At 38.5% G+C, this 15346-nt stretch overlaps 1 non-coding gene across 1 annotated transcript; it reads right to left on the bottom strand.

Annotated features, from left to right (window-relative positions):
• Positions 1-9345: 9345 nt before the first annotated feature.
• On the bottom strand, positions 9346-9480 carry LOC117307785 (small nucleolar RNA SNORA1). Its single transcript, XR_004521660.1, has one exon. It is a non-coding gene; the product is annotated as a small nucleolar RNA SNORA1 (small nucleolar RNA).
• Positions 9481-15346: the final 5866 nt, after the last annotated feature.

Genomic DNA, 15346 nt, shown 5'->3' with positions numbered 1-15346 from the left:
CTTTGGCTATCATCAAGGGTCCAATTACTTGTAGACAACTAAGGTATTTTGTTTCAATTCCTCCATGTTGAGAATGATACAAACCAGGGAAATACCATGGCAGATTAAAACAGTTCCTTTATAAGAGCCCTAGGGTCACTAACACTCAACAGCTTGACTAAAAGTGAACCAGCATTGAAAAACAACACACATAAGCCCTCTTTAATTGAATTTATTTCCCTGTCAATTGTCAAACTGAAGAGTGACTTTAAATTTAGTAGAAGAATAGACAAATGGAACCTTGCAACCATAGGGGAGCGAGCCAGGCTGGCTTTGTAGCTCTGCATTTAGAAGGGCCCCTCACTTGATTTAATGTTCTCCTGTTGCTGTCTTGAAATTCTTAATAATTTTTGAACAAGGGAGCCCTCATTTCCATGTTGCACTGGACCTCACAAATTATTAGCCAGTGCTGGGAACAGAAGAGGGAAGTGGCATAGAAAAGAACACTTACAAAACACCTGTATGTCAGGCACAGCCCTAAGAGCTTAAAACAGATTATGTCATTCAATATGCCTTAGAGGGTAGGTATCATCATTCTTATTTTACCAAAGATGAAACAGGCCATCAGAGACTAAGACGCTTACTCAAGATTATGAATCTATTAATGGTAAATCTACTTTCCAGAGTTTTCCATAGAGAAGAATTCATTAAGAATGTTTCTTCCACAAGAAAAGGGAACCCTCCTACACTGTTGGTGGGAATGTAAATTGATACAGCCACTATGGAGAACAATATGGAGGTTCCTTAAAAAACTAAAAATAGAACTACCATACGACCCAGCAATCCAACTACTGGGCATATACCCTGAGAAAACCGTAACTCAAAAAGAGTCATGTACCACAATGTTCATTGCAGCACTATTTACAATAGCCAGGACATGGAAACAACCTAAGTGTCCATCAACAGATGAATGGATAAAGAAGATGTGGCACATATATACAATGGAATATTACTCAGCCATAAAAAGAAACGAAATTGAGTTATTTGTAATGAGGTGGATGGACCTAGAGTCTGTCATACAGAGTGAAGTAAGTCAGAAAGAGAAAAACAAATACCGTATGCTAACACATATATATATGGAATCTAAAAAAAAAAAAAGGTTCTGAAGACCCTAGGGGTGAGACAGGAATAAAGACAGAGACATAGAGAATGGACTTAAGGACACGGGGAGGGGGGAGGGTAAGCTGGGAGGAAGTGAGAGAGTGGCATGGACATATATATACTACCAAATGTAAAATAGATAGCTAGTAGGAAGCAGCCGCATAGCACAGGGAGATCAGCTCAGTGCTTTGTGACCACCTAGAGGGGTGGGATAGGGAGGGCGGGAGGGAGACGCAAGAGGGAGGGGATGTGGGGATATAAGTATAATAGCTGATTCACTTTGTTATACAGCAATTAAAAGCAATTATACTCCAATAAAGATGTTTAAAAAAAAAAGAATGTTTCTTCCACAGAGGAAACCACTCCCTCTGCCCATTTTCCTTGGTGCTTCCTTGCCCCGTTTGTATTCTCTCTCTTCCAGCCCTACCCAACTTGCCATCTTCAGGTAGACGTTGTAGTTTGCATTTTCTAGAATTTCATATAAAGGGAATCCTACAGTTACTCTTGTATGGCTGTTTCCACTAAGTGCGTAAATATATTTTTAGTGTTATTCATGTATGTGCAAAAGCGTGGCATCAAGTAAGAATAAGCAAGGCCCTGTTATGTATTAGAGCTGCGTTGTTTATAAGCAAAGGGGCTTTTTATGTACTGACAATCACTGAGAAAGAGTTGTTTAAAGTGAGAAGTGAAGTTGCAACTAAGTAAATTCAAATTCAGTTTCATATCAATTCATTATCAGTAAAAGAATTTTGAATCATCTGCCTCATTAAAAAAAATCACGACAACTTGGATATATTCGGAGGCATAAAAATAAAATTTATTTGAGCTAATATGTGTTGCTTTGTAGTGGGATGAATTAGGGAAAGTGTTTTTTTTTTAATCTATAAATCCCATCCCTCAGTTTTAATTAATTGGCTCTAAATCTAGGATAATTTCAGGAAATAAATATTTTGAGCCTGGATCATAACTGGGTACTTAAGTGCCAAATGAGAAGAACAATTGCAAGGCAGAATAAACATTTAATTAAAGGAAATTAGGTTGAAACAATATTCATGGGGGAGCATGGGTTTGCAGTGTAGGTAATGGATAAAGAAACTAGGGGCATTCATGAGCTTCAGAAGTCAAGACATTATGAACTTACATACCTGAAAAGTGACAAACAGGACTTCCCTGGTGGTGCAGGGGTTAAGAATCCACCTGCCAATGCAGGGGACATGGGTTCGAGCCCTGGTCTGGGAAGATCCCACATGCCACGGAGCAACTAAGCCCGTGCGCCACAACTACTGAGCCTGCATTCTAGAGCCCACGAGCCACAACTACTGAGCCTGTGTGCCACAACTACCAAAGCCCGCATGCCTAGAGCCTGTGCTCCCCAACAAGAGAAGCCACCGTGATGAGAAGCCCGTGCACCGCAACTAAGAGTAGTCCCTGCTCACCACAACTAGAGAAAGCCCGCCCTCAGCAACGAAGACCCAACACAGCCAAAAAAAAAAAAAAAGTGACAAGCATGACCGGCCATGTCAGGGAAGGCTGGGAAAGTTACCAGCGTCTGCTTATCTCCTCCTAGACAAATTGGCCACATATTATTCAGCAGGAGAACTCTAGATGGTGTTCTTCAAGGGCTTTGAGATGAAGAGTGTGAGGGCGTTTATGAGTATCTGTATTTTATGTTGGTGGTGGCTAGGTAAATAGAGGTTGGCCATGGGGTCAAAGGAACAATTTGTATTGGTGAGAACAGAGGGCCTGTTGTAGTCTTTCTGTAGTCTTTGATCTAGTACAGTGGTTCTCAGTTGCAGACAACGATTTTGTCCCCTAGAAGATATTTGGCAATATTTTGGAGACACTCTTGGTGTTCACATCTGGGGAGTTGCAGCTCTGATGACTGGCATCTATTGCGTAGAGGCCAGGGATATTGTTGAACATGCTACAATACACAGGACAGCCCTTTACAATAAAGAATTATCAGTCTAAAGTGTCAGTTGGGCCAAGCTTGGGGAACTCTGGCCTAGTACTGTTTGTATCATCCTGCTGCCAACTCCCTCCTCAGCTTATGGTCCCCAGCTGTAAACTAATAATGTAGAATTGGTCTTTGGTTATGTGCTTTTAATTATGAATAGGACAGTTTTAGAGAAGGGAAGATATAAGAGAGGGAGACAAGTATTATTTAGTTGCTTTTCACCATGGGGATTTACATTCTGAGGCTAAAATGCAAATGAATTCATTGGCTGGAAAAGAGATTTCAGAAAAATATTCACACTTTTATGAAGCTTGTGAGTTGCCCCCAGGGTGAAAGGCTAATGAGTCAGAAATAATTTACACGGCTTAGAAGCTGAAACCAGAAAGCACGAAAGGCTTCAGGTGGTTGAAAGCAAAGTAGAATTATTTTACGCAGTTGTACAATGTGCATGTTGTGCAGTATTTACTAAATAACACTCATCCAAGGATCTCACACCCTTTGCATAAAATTTTCAATTGTCATGAAAAAACCCTCTTCTCTCTCTCTTTTTTTTTTTTTGCACATTGCACACCAAAGCTGCAGTTTCAAGCTTTCTCAGTGTAACCTAAAAATATTTGCTGCATACCATGTGACTGTGGCTAAGAGAAGGTGTAAGAGGCTGGAGTTTTTCTAACAGTCAGCTTCTCTTTGCTTTGACCTTTCTTTGTGGTTCTCTAGAATTCGATGAAAGGCCTGCATAGTCATTTTAGTAATGACCTTTAAAAAGTTGCTTGTCAGGGTGTGCTCAATAGATATTGCCTTGTCATTTTGGATAGAGGGAGAGGTAGGGACCAATGTGATCACGATAAAAGTCATTTGGTCCCAGTTTGTAAACAAGATCTGCAAACTTCCGTCTTTGAGAAAAAGAGAACTACTTGATGCCATGTAGAAAGTGCAAGCAGATTGACATTGATCAGATACACTGTTAAATTTATAGACACCTAACTTTAATGAAACATTTTTTTTAATTGCAAAAGTGATTTGTGATTATTATGGAGAATTTGGAAAATATAAAAAGGAGGTAAAAAGAAAATGGTAGTCATCCATAATAATCCATAATCTGGTGCTCAGAGATAACCAAGCATTAATAGTCTTTTCATAAAGCACAACTTAAAAAGAAAGCTTTAGTTTTATTTCACAAATAAACTTCTGTTTCTCTTTCTTGACTAAACCACAGAAACCATTGCCTAAATAAATGACATAGGAAAATCTTTGTACACTTATTTGTTTTTGATGTTACTTGAAGGAAATGAATAAATATGTTTTCAACATCATTTTGGAAATACTAATAATTTCAACTTAATTAATAATATTCTCCATTTTCCTGGTTTGAGTATAATCCATAATCTTTATAAAGGAAAATTATACTTATAGGACTTATTTCTTAAAGCTGATTCAAAGACTTCATTAAAGTACCTATTAATCCTAAAAGTACTGCTTGTGTCTCTGGTTTAAAAAAATTATTTTCCCCTTTCCCCTCCAAGAGTGTCTGGATCAGGGATGTGACTTGGTGAGAAGAGGGAAGAAGAAAAACCGAGTTTCTAAACAACCGCCTCTCCTGGGTTATTGAAATGGCTGCAGAGCAGACACAGGATGATGTTGAACCTTCGGTCTCATTTGTGAAAACTTGTGCAATTTTTTTTTTCCGTGCTACACTACATACAAATCACCAAATTACAAATTAACCCTTTGTGATCCTTGGTGTAATGAGCAGTTTCTTTGGGGCTTTTTCTTTCTTTCCGGGAAGTGGGAGGGAAAGGAGCAAGGTATTACCTTGCTCTTCCTTTGTATTTTGGTCCCAAAATGTAAATACAATTTTCTATGTTACTTTTTTGTGGTAACTACCAAGATGAATATTTTAATTAGATAAGTTATATGGAAAGGAAGGAAAATTCCACGTCTAAAAAAAAAATTTTTTTTCTCATCCATTTTTTAAGATATTCTAGTAAGACAGAAAGGTATAAGGTATAATGTAAAAATCCCTCATAATCTCCACTGCACCGTGATATGACCACTGTCAACAGAGTTAACCGCTGTTAACATATATTGATATACTTCATCAGACTTTTTCTTATAATATTTAATATAGAGTAGACATAATGATAATCACTTCTAATTCACATCAGTGGGATCGTATTATGCAGACTCTTCTCTACCATGCTTTTTCACTTAGTATCTCTCGAACATCATTTCTTTTCCATGCACAAAAACCTACTGTGTTCTTTTCTAACGGATGTTCTGTTTTACCAATTCCACATTCATGGACACTTATTTCTGATTTTTTGCTGCAGTGAACATCCTTGTACGTATATCTCTGTGCTCTTCCTCAGGAATTTGATCCCACCCTTCCCTAGGACAAATCTAACCTCCTAAAATTCTGTAAGAATGTTATCTTTATCTTTTTAAAATTAATAAAAATCGCTTGAGAGAGCACCATGATACAGGGGACCTGTCATTTCTGCCTCCAAACATTCTCTGGAACCCCTTCAATTCTCTGCATCCAGGCTGACACAGCGCAGGCCACACACAGACATCTCCAGCTCAGCCTACAGCGCTGGCCTCAGAGCGTCTGCCCTTTACCATCTGTGGGCCCTAGAATGATCTTTAAATAATGTAATATATAATTTAAGTTTCCTGCTGAGGATCTTTGAAAGGCTTCCCACAACCTTTAGAGCAAAATTCAAACCCCCTTCTCACAGGGTCCTCAAGACGGCACTGGGGCAGGCTTCATAGAAGTTTATCATTCTTCCTCCATGTCCCTGCTTCTTCTCATAGCAGTTTATGTTTTTCTCTTGTACTTGGGCCACCCCAGCCCCCTTTCTGTTCTGGGGACATATGTTAGGCTGAAGTCAGCAAGCTGGAGACCCAGGAGAACTGATGATATGGCTCCAGTCTAAGCCCCAAGGCCCAAGAACCGGGAGAGCCAATGGTGTAAATTCCAGGTCAAGTCCTCTTCTGAAAACAAGAGAAGACCGATATCCCAGCTCTAACACAGTCAGGCAGAGAGAGCAAATTCTCCCTCATTCAGCCTTTTGCTTCTGTTCAGGCCTTCAGCAGATTGGATAAGGCTCATCCACATCTGCTTTGCTCAGTCTACCCATTGGAACGTAAATCTCATGCAGACACATCCTCAAAGGCACACTCAGAATAGTATTTAACCAAATACCCAGGCACCCTGTGGCCCAGTCAAGTTGACACGTGAAATGAAACGTCATAGGACAATTTCCTGCCTCCAGACCATTCTATCATTTGAAAGGTTTTGTAGAATGGGCTTGTTCTCTTTCTCCAGTTCTCAATTCAAATGTCAACACCTCTGACTTTTCCAAACCGCACTCTCTCAGGTGATCTACCTCAGAATTACCACATTGTCTCGTGACATACTGAGTATCATTTGTAACACTTATCCTGATGTGTAATTTTTTCATTTGCTGTTTACTTGTTTTTAATCTCTCTCTCCTACTAGGATATATTAGGTTAGTGGCCTAGCATGCCTTGTACTTTATTGGTATCTACCCAAAACGTGTGCAATAAATGAATAGCGTTATTTCAACATCAATTGGATAATTAAGTAATGTTAGATTTTAGAAGTCCTTTGTAGACAAATCTTCCTTGTAGAAGAATTCCAAATAATATATGGAGATAAGCCCCCCTCCAGGAGGTGGAGCTTATTCTTGTCCCTCTTGCAGGTGGGCTAGACAGTGACTTGCTTCCAAAGAATAGAAGATGGAAAGGGAGGGATAGTAAACTTACAGTGGAGACGCCTGGCAGTCACTACTTAACCAAAGTATCATGTGGATATCATACATCCCTGATAGGATGCGCTCAGAAAGGCACAGCGTCACTTCTGTGGAATTCTTGCCAAAAAATGTGTAACCTCAATGTAACCCTAAGGAAACCTCAGACAAACCCAAACTGAGGGGTGTTTTACAGAACAGTTAACCAGTTTCTATCAGAAGTGTCAAGATCACTAAAGACAAGATAAAAGGAAGTGTCACCGGTTGGCAAAGACTAAGAAAACGTGACAACTAAATGCAATGTAGCCCCCTGGATTGGATTCCAGAACAGAAAGAGGATATTAATGGGAAAACTGGGGAAATCTAAATAAAATCACAAGTTTAAGACATGTGTCTATGCTGGTTTCTTAGTTTTAACCAAAGTACCATTGTAGTGTTAGATGTTAACAACAGCAGAAATTGGCGAGGGTTATGTAAGAACTCTCTTGATTATCTTTGCAATGTTTCTGTAAACAAAATGTATTCGAAAATAAAAAGTTTACTTAAAAAAATAGGTAATCACAAATCAGACTCTAAACAAACCACAATATTTTTTCAAATCTTAGACTAAAAGAACAAAAAACTGAAAACAGAAAGTCCTCCAGACTCATCACACACACACACACACACACACACACACACACACACACACAACTCTGTGAGGTGATAGATGTGTTAATTAACTTTATTGTGGTAATCATTTTATGTGTGTGTTTATTAAATTATCATGTTTTACAACCTAAATATATACAGCTTTTATTTGCAATTATACCTCACTAAGGTTGAGGAAAAAAGTCTTATATGTTGCTACTGATATTCAAAAGTGCAATGAAAAATCTATCTTTTTATTAGTTAATATATATATATAGATCGATGACTACTAATCTTTGAATTCTGTTTACAAAACTTTTAAACCTCTGAGGTCTCAACCATTATTTTCCATTTCTGTTACCATACTTTAAATTCCCTAAAAGATGCTCTCATGCCCATTTAATGTTTATAATTGAAGGATATTTTTGCATATACTGGCACCAAACAGATAATTACTGCTGTTAAAATGATCACTGCTTAGAAAGTTTCTGCATGAGGTGATTCTTACTTATCTATACATTTTACCTCATTTTTCTTTTAAATAACGTCAGAAAGATTATTTTTAAAATAAATTTATTTATTTTATTTTAATTTATTTTTGGCTGCGTTGGGTCTTCGTTGCTGCGCGCGGTCTTTCTCTAGCTGCAGCCAGCGGGGGCTACTCTTCGTTGCGGTGCACAGGTTTTTCATTGCGGGGGCTTCTCTTGTTGCAGAGAACGGGCTCTAGGCGCGCGCACGGGCTTGGTAGTTGTGGCTCGCAGGCTTAGTTGCTCCGCGGCATGTGGAATCTTCCCAGACCAGGGCTCGAACCCATGTCCCCTGCATTGGCAGGCGGATTCTTATCCACTGCACCAGCAGGGAAGCCCCAGAAAGATCATTGAGAAATCAAGCACCTAAAGTCAAAATTGCTGAATCTCCAATCCATCTGAGGGGTTAGAAATGGAGAACCATTAACAGATTCTTTCACCAGTGCCTGAAATGGCTCCAACTCTAAAATAGTATCCAAAAGCAAGAACAGTTTGTTACTTTTGTTGTCACTCAGGTAGTTATATTCATTCCAGTAAATGGCACCTGGTACATTCACTTATGTAATGACAAACTGATAAATACTCCTCTGTAGAAAATATCCTGGTTTGGGACTTACACAAGATCTTTTAGCTAAGAAATCGATACCTACTTCAGACATTCTTAAAAATGACTTGATTTACTTTTCTTTATCTTCCTGGAGTCAGAGGAAAGTCATGAAAGATAAGAAAAATGAGAAATCGTCACAGTTTGGAGGAGACCAAGAAAATGGAACAAATAAATGAAAGGTAGGAGCCTGGATCAGATTCTGGGACAGAAAAGGGACATTGGAGAAAATGTGGCAAAATTCGAATAAGCTTTGTAGTTTGGTTAAGAGTTTTTGTACACATGTTTATCTCCCGATTTTTTTTTTCTGCACAAAGTGTAAAGGGTTCTTTTATTTTAATTATGTGTAACATAGACAAAATTATGTCAATAAGTTTTTAAGGAATTTCACATGTTCTGATTCTTTCCACTGCCAATCACCTTAGTTCCTCCAAACTCATAATCTTCGAGATAAAATAGCCCTTTCAAAAAAGAAGTTGTCATGTGAGTCAGCCCACAATTCTTTTAGTTGGGCTTCTTTGATCTCCAGTGGAATATGGGCACACTTCAAAATTCCCCACCTGTAATCTTCGGGATCCAATTTCCTCGAGCGATTTACTTTAGGACCCTAGAAGTTAAATATAGCAAGAGTACGTTGCTATTTATTCCTTCATCTTTTCTAGTACTGAAAAGCCTTGTTATATCCAATTTTTACTCATGAGCCTAGCCAAAAAAAAATGTTGCAGGTCTCATTGTCACCACTGCAATAAAATTACAGTGATGGAAGCAAAACCTGTGTTCTCAATGTAGCCACATTAACAATTTATGGACACCATGAACAACAGTGTCCATTTTCAGTAGTATGAGGCTTTTATCTCCTGCTTTTGATAATTAGACTATGGTGATGAAAGTTGTTAACACAGAGAAACTGGTTGAAGGATAGACAATAACTTTCTGAACTATTTTTGTAACTTCTGTGTCTAAAATTATTTCAAAATAAGACATTTTTAAACATTGCATTGGAAAACTCCTCAGGAAGTTGTTACTTCAAAGAGACACACAGTATTTCTCAATAGTTCCAATAGAGCCAGTTTTCCCTCCAGCTTTGAAACAGAGAGCATTCTTTCTTCAGTTAGCAGCAGATAAAGTGCAGTTGTTGGCCTGCACTTTAGGAATACCTTGTACAGAAATGTGTATGTCAAGATCCTAGAGTTATACTTTGGACAGTGAAGTGTTCACGCTTTGAGAGGCATGAACCAATGGAAGCAAAACCAATGGAAAGAAAGATTCACATTTCTCATCTTATATTTACACCAGAATATTTATGCTCATTGAGCAGAATATTGGGCTGAATTGCCTAGACAATTATAAATTGGGGGATTTTTCCCCTCTTTCCATGTTTTCTCTTTCATGTCAAGTGCATGTAGTTGAATTTGAATAAGTATAATGTAGATATCATGTGACTTCATTGTAATCCAATGGAGGAAGTACATACGCAGGAACTTTGCTAAACAGATAATGATGGAATTCATTCTCTGAGATTACTATAAAAGTGATAATCAGTAAAAAGAAGTCCTTTCAGCAGTTCAGCAATGATGCCCTGTTTTATTATTACCATTCATTAATCACCTACCACATGCTTGCCCATTTGTCTACCTCTAGTCTAATACATAACTCAGCAAGAAAATGTCCCTATTTTACAGATGAGGAAATGGAGGCTCAGAAAAACTACTTAACTGGCCCAATCTAGGTTTGAAATTCAAGTTGAGCGTCTCCAAATGACTAATATTTATATTGGTTGAACTTCCCTGCAGCAAATTCCACCCTTAGTGAATTGTGTCATAGTGAGATTTCGGTATACAAGTCTTTTGACATATTTGAAATACCCTGTTAATTTTAAAAGGAAATGTGATATTTCATTTGAAAATTGGTCATATATAATTAGATTTTCTTAAAAATATAGAAATATATAAGAAATTCAAGGTCTTCCAGTTATTAAGTTATTAGGTTCCATTAATAACAGAATGTATCAAGCTAATAAATTATATTTAAGTACATTAACTTAACTATACCAAGATCCTAAAGTGCCTTTTAATCACATATAGTATTGCAGTACATTAAGCGTGTTGTTTAAAAGCCAGAAAGGATATCAGTGATCTAAAAGAAGTAACTCAATGTTTACTTTAAAAAGTCTACTTTGGCCCTTCATTTCCTGTTCAGAACTATAGTGAAAAATTTATGGGTAATCTCCTTGCTGCAAAGTAAACTTTTCAAAGCAGAGATAAATAACCAACCTTACTTTAATCGCATTGAGATTTCTACGAAAAAAGTTAATTATGTAGCTTGGACACGGGAAAAATTATTCCGATGAGTTTCTATTCTAGAATACCGATTGTAACTGGATTGGTAGCAAAGATCATTTACCTGATAAAGAGGGAAAGAAAACTTTGTGGCTGTTGTTGTTTTCACCTTACAATTAAGAGTGGCATAATTTGATACTATACTTTACAACCCTGTTATAAGATACAGGTTTAAACATATCCCTTACGTCATGAAACCGACAAGTTTCATTCCGGTGCCCCAGCAGCCCTTCTCAGTGAAGTTGAAATGCATTAAAGGTTCTGAGCAGGTAATGTTCTGCTCAAACTCTCGAATAAAGCTAGAACACCAAAGTTCCTCATTTCAGTTCCAAAACTACAGTATCACCTAGGTAATCATTGTTTCCTAAACTTTCCTGATCACAAAAATCAGCTAGGTACCAGTTTAAAATACCGTTTCCTAGACGCACCATCTAGCAACTTCAATTTAATAGATTGGGGTGGGGCCTGAGGATCAGAAATTTAGACAAATGTTACAGGTGACCAGGCATACTTGAGACACAAACTTTTAAAAATAAAATAAAGCATTTGTTGCTCTTACTGGATGCTATTAGAGTACTGGAAAGAATAGGAACTTTATTATAAGTCAAATTGCAGTTTTCCTCATTTATGAATTTTCTAATCTCTCCTTCAATGTCTGCTTTTAAAAAAATAATAATATCTCTCAAATTTATTGTATTAAATATGAAGGATCTAGGCTTTTGCTACACAAACTGTGGTCTGGGGACCAGAAGCTAGTAGTCACTGAGAATTTGTTGAAAATGCAGAATATCAGGCCCTGCCCCAGACCTGCTGAATCTGAATATGTTTGCTAAGAAGATGCTCTGGGTGATTCGTACACACATTAAAGTTGGCCAAGCGCTGACCTCGTCACCAAGTAAGGGTTCAGGAAATGCTAGATTCTTTCCTTCTCATTATATTCGTTGTACCAATAATTCAACTCAGCTGGGGTTCAGTGATTGTCACCACCATTGCTTACTGTTGGTTTAAGCCCAACAGGTACACTTTCAGCTCCTACACAGTGGAAAGGCATTCAAAAATAAACAAGTGCATGGGCTGGACATCAGACTACTGCAAAAGGTAACTGAGGATTTCAGTTTCAGGCCTCTACTCTCACACACTGCTGCACACGAAGCCTACAGCACATTTTCCAGTCTTTTCTAGGGATTATTTCAGAGCTTCTCAGGTATGCTTCACTGATAGTTTCTTACACAGCTTTCACCACTATTTAGCAATTGTTGGTAGCAGGAGAAGTCAACTGGTCACTGTCTGAATAAAAATTGAGGGAAGGTTTCATAAAAAGGATTGGGGGTTTCCTTTTTTTTCCCCTTTTACTTCCAGAGTTTATCCTTGAACTATGCAGAGTCAGAAGAGGAGAATTAGGTACAGCTTGTCTTACTGCATCAAAGACATTTTCAGTAATTGCCTGCAGTTGAGGCGTAGAGCACGTGTTAGTACATGACAAATGAAAATGAGGACTATATTTTAAACTTTGGGGGTGCACTCAGGGAACAATGGAAAAGGCTGGCTGCTGCAATGAATATTCTAGATGAAATGTTTTTATTAAAACAGAAAAAAATTTAGTTTAATGGTTAAAAATAAATGAATAGGATAATTCTCAGATTTATAAATATTCTGGCCACACACACAAAAAAGGCTTTTTCAATGCCTCATGTGTCTTAAAAAGTGTGCTCTCTGGGCTTCCCTGGTGGCGCAGTGGTTGAGAGTCCGCCTGCCGATGCAGGGGACATGGGTTCGTGCCCCGGTCTGGGAAGATCCCACATGCCACGAAGCGGCTGGGCCCGTGAGCCATGGCTACTGAGCCTGTGCGTCCGGAGCCTGTGCTCTGCAACGGGAGAGGCCACAACAGTGAGAGGCCCGCGTACCGCAAAAAAAAAAAAAAAAAAAGTGTGCTCTCCAACAGAACGTATTGGTATCTGGTATTTGTAAGTGTTCTGTCACTGATGTGTTCATTATAAAAATATTTTTTGTACATTCTTGCAGAAAGTAGTAAGGTGGGTTCTCACCTATTACTACTAAATTCTTGGGGAAAGATCTGTATACTGAAAGACTGGAACACCCCATTGGGTATGCCTGGAATACCACCTGGTAGGTCTTTGAATTCACTGCCAATCCTTTGCACTATTGTGGAGGGCAAGCCTATCTCTTCTTCCCCATTTCAATGAGACAGATTCAGCAGTGGAAATGAGACATGCCTTGAAACTAAGAAAGTAAAGAAGGGAGAACCATCTCTCACTGAACCCATTGGATCATCAAAGAATTCGGTCTACATTCACAAAAGAAAAGGACCTACATTCACAAAAGAAACCATTCTTCATGTTATGGGTTGAATTGTTTTGCCCCCAAATTCATATGTTGAAGTCCAAATCCCCAGTACCTCAGATGTGGCCTTATTTAGAGAGTAGGTCTTTACAGAAGTGATCAAGTCAAAATGAGGCCACTAGAGTGGACCTTCGCCCAATATGACTGGTGTCCTTATAAGAAGAGGGAATTTGGGCACAGACACTTGTAGAAAAATACTAGGTGAAGAGGCATAGGAGAAAACAGGCAACCACAAGTCAAGGAGAAAGGCCTAGAACAGATCATTCCCTCACAGAAGGAACTAACCCTGCTGACACTTTGATATTGGGCTTCCAACTTTAAGAACTGTGAGACATTACATTTCTGTTGTGTAAGCCACCCAGTTTGTGATGCTTTGTTACAGCAACCCTGGCAAACTAATATACTTCATGAGTCATTGGGGAGAGAAAAGAGCAGTGGATTTGTGTCTATCAGGATTAGGGCAACTAAATTGTCTATTATGCGTTTATAGTATCAAAAAACCAAGTCTACCGATCTGATGATTGTTTTTCCAATGCTAACCTTGGTTTTCTTTTAGCTTAATAGTAACAACTGTGTATCCATTACAGTTATATTGCCGCAGTTCAGGAATGCTTTCACTTTTATTACTCCATTGTCATTACCAAGTACTTTCTCCTTCATTAGCTCAGTTGATCTTCAGGGAAACCTTGAGCAAGACAGGAGTTTAGCATATCCCTCTCAAGAATGGGGCTATGTACCAGGACATAAACACCGCTAATACCTTCTGTCTATAACCTTTGCCTATCTCCCATATCCTTATGGAACTGGGTGGAGTTTTATTCCACCCACAGTAATAATTGGGTCAGAGAGCAACAGAAAGCAGAAAGTTTTCTGGTTCGATTTACACCCATACATTTTTTTTCTGAACTATTTGGGAGTAGGGTCCATACGTCATTCCCTTTACCCCTTAGTTTTTCAGTGTGCATTTCCTAAATCCTATCACATTTTGGCATATGATTTTGCAGTCACAAACATTTTTTTATTGCAGTCTAACCAAGTTTACATCCTTTCCTAGTCTTGGTTCATTCCAGCGTGATACATACTGTGATTTTCGTGTGCCATTGTTTTTCAAATATTTTTAGTCTATGTGTTCTCCTACTTTACCTAGCTAAGCTGTGAGAATTTCCCAGTTCCTTGTGTTTCCTCATGACTTTGTTCCCCTACCGCCTGTACCTTATCTCTACATTTCTGGTAAGGAGTGGCCATACTGAATCATAACGTTGCTCCACATTGCAGCCTCAAACTTACCCACCCAGAGCTCAGCTGTTATCTTTCAATCCCTCGTAATTACTCCATATTCATATCACAGTAAAGCACTGGTCATTTTGTTACTTTTATTTCTGTTACTTACTTTGAGTTTAGTGTGGTTTAAGTAGCTCAAGGGCATATCACCAGGAGAAGAAATTCATGCACACAATTGATTCCAAACAGTCATGCTTTCTCTTGCATCATTTGGTGGCCTACACAGGCGTTTGCTGGAGTCAAAAGACCAGAGTTCTTGTTCCAGTTCTGCCATTTATCAGATAGGTAATCTTTGCCAATCACCTAATTTCCCACAATCTTCGTTACCACAGTTAAAATGTTACCCACCTTCTCTATCTGTTCTGCAAAGACCAGCCTTATCGAATTTAATGATTCTTTTGAGGATGAAATGATATGTACGTGAAAGGGCTATATGAGAAATGCCAGGGTATTTAAAAACAGTATATATTCAAATATTCTGAATTGGAAAGGATGATAGAGACTAAAATGACTGGGTCATTTTACAGACGAGGAAATGAACGATCAGAAAGATTAAATAACTTGTTCACAGTCATTGAGCTGTTTGGCAGAGCCAGGCTTCTTAATTCCTAAACCAGTGGTTTTTAATCTCAGCAAACTATCTTCCTAGACAGAGTCTACCTCTCAGGTTGCTCAAGCTTACGCTTTGAGGTTGTAAAGAACACCATCCCAAGTGCTAAAAAATTGTAAAGTGC

The sequence above is a fragment of the Tursiops truncatus genome, chromosome 13, assembly GCF_011762595.2.
Source record: "Tursiops truncatus isolate mTurTru1 chromosome 13, mTurTru1.mat.Y, whole genome shotgun sequence".
NCBI lineage: Eukaryota > Metazoa > Chordata > Mammalia > Artiodactyla > Delphinidae > Tursiops > Tursiops truncatus.
The sequence above is the reverse complement of the archived record's forward strand: the minus strand, read 5'-3'. Positions and strand labels throughout refer to the sequence as shown.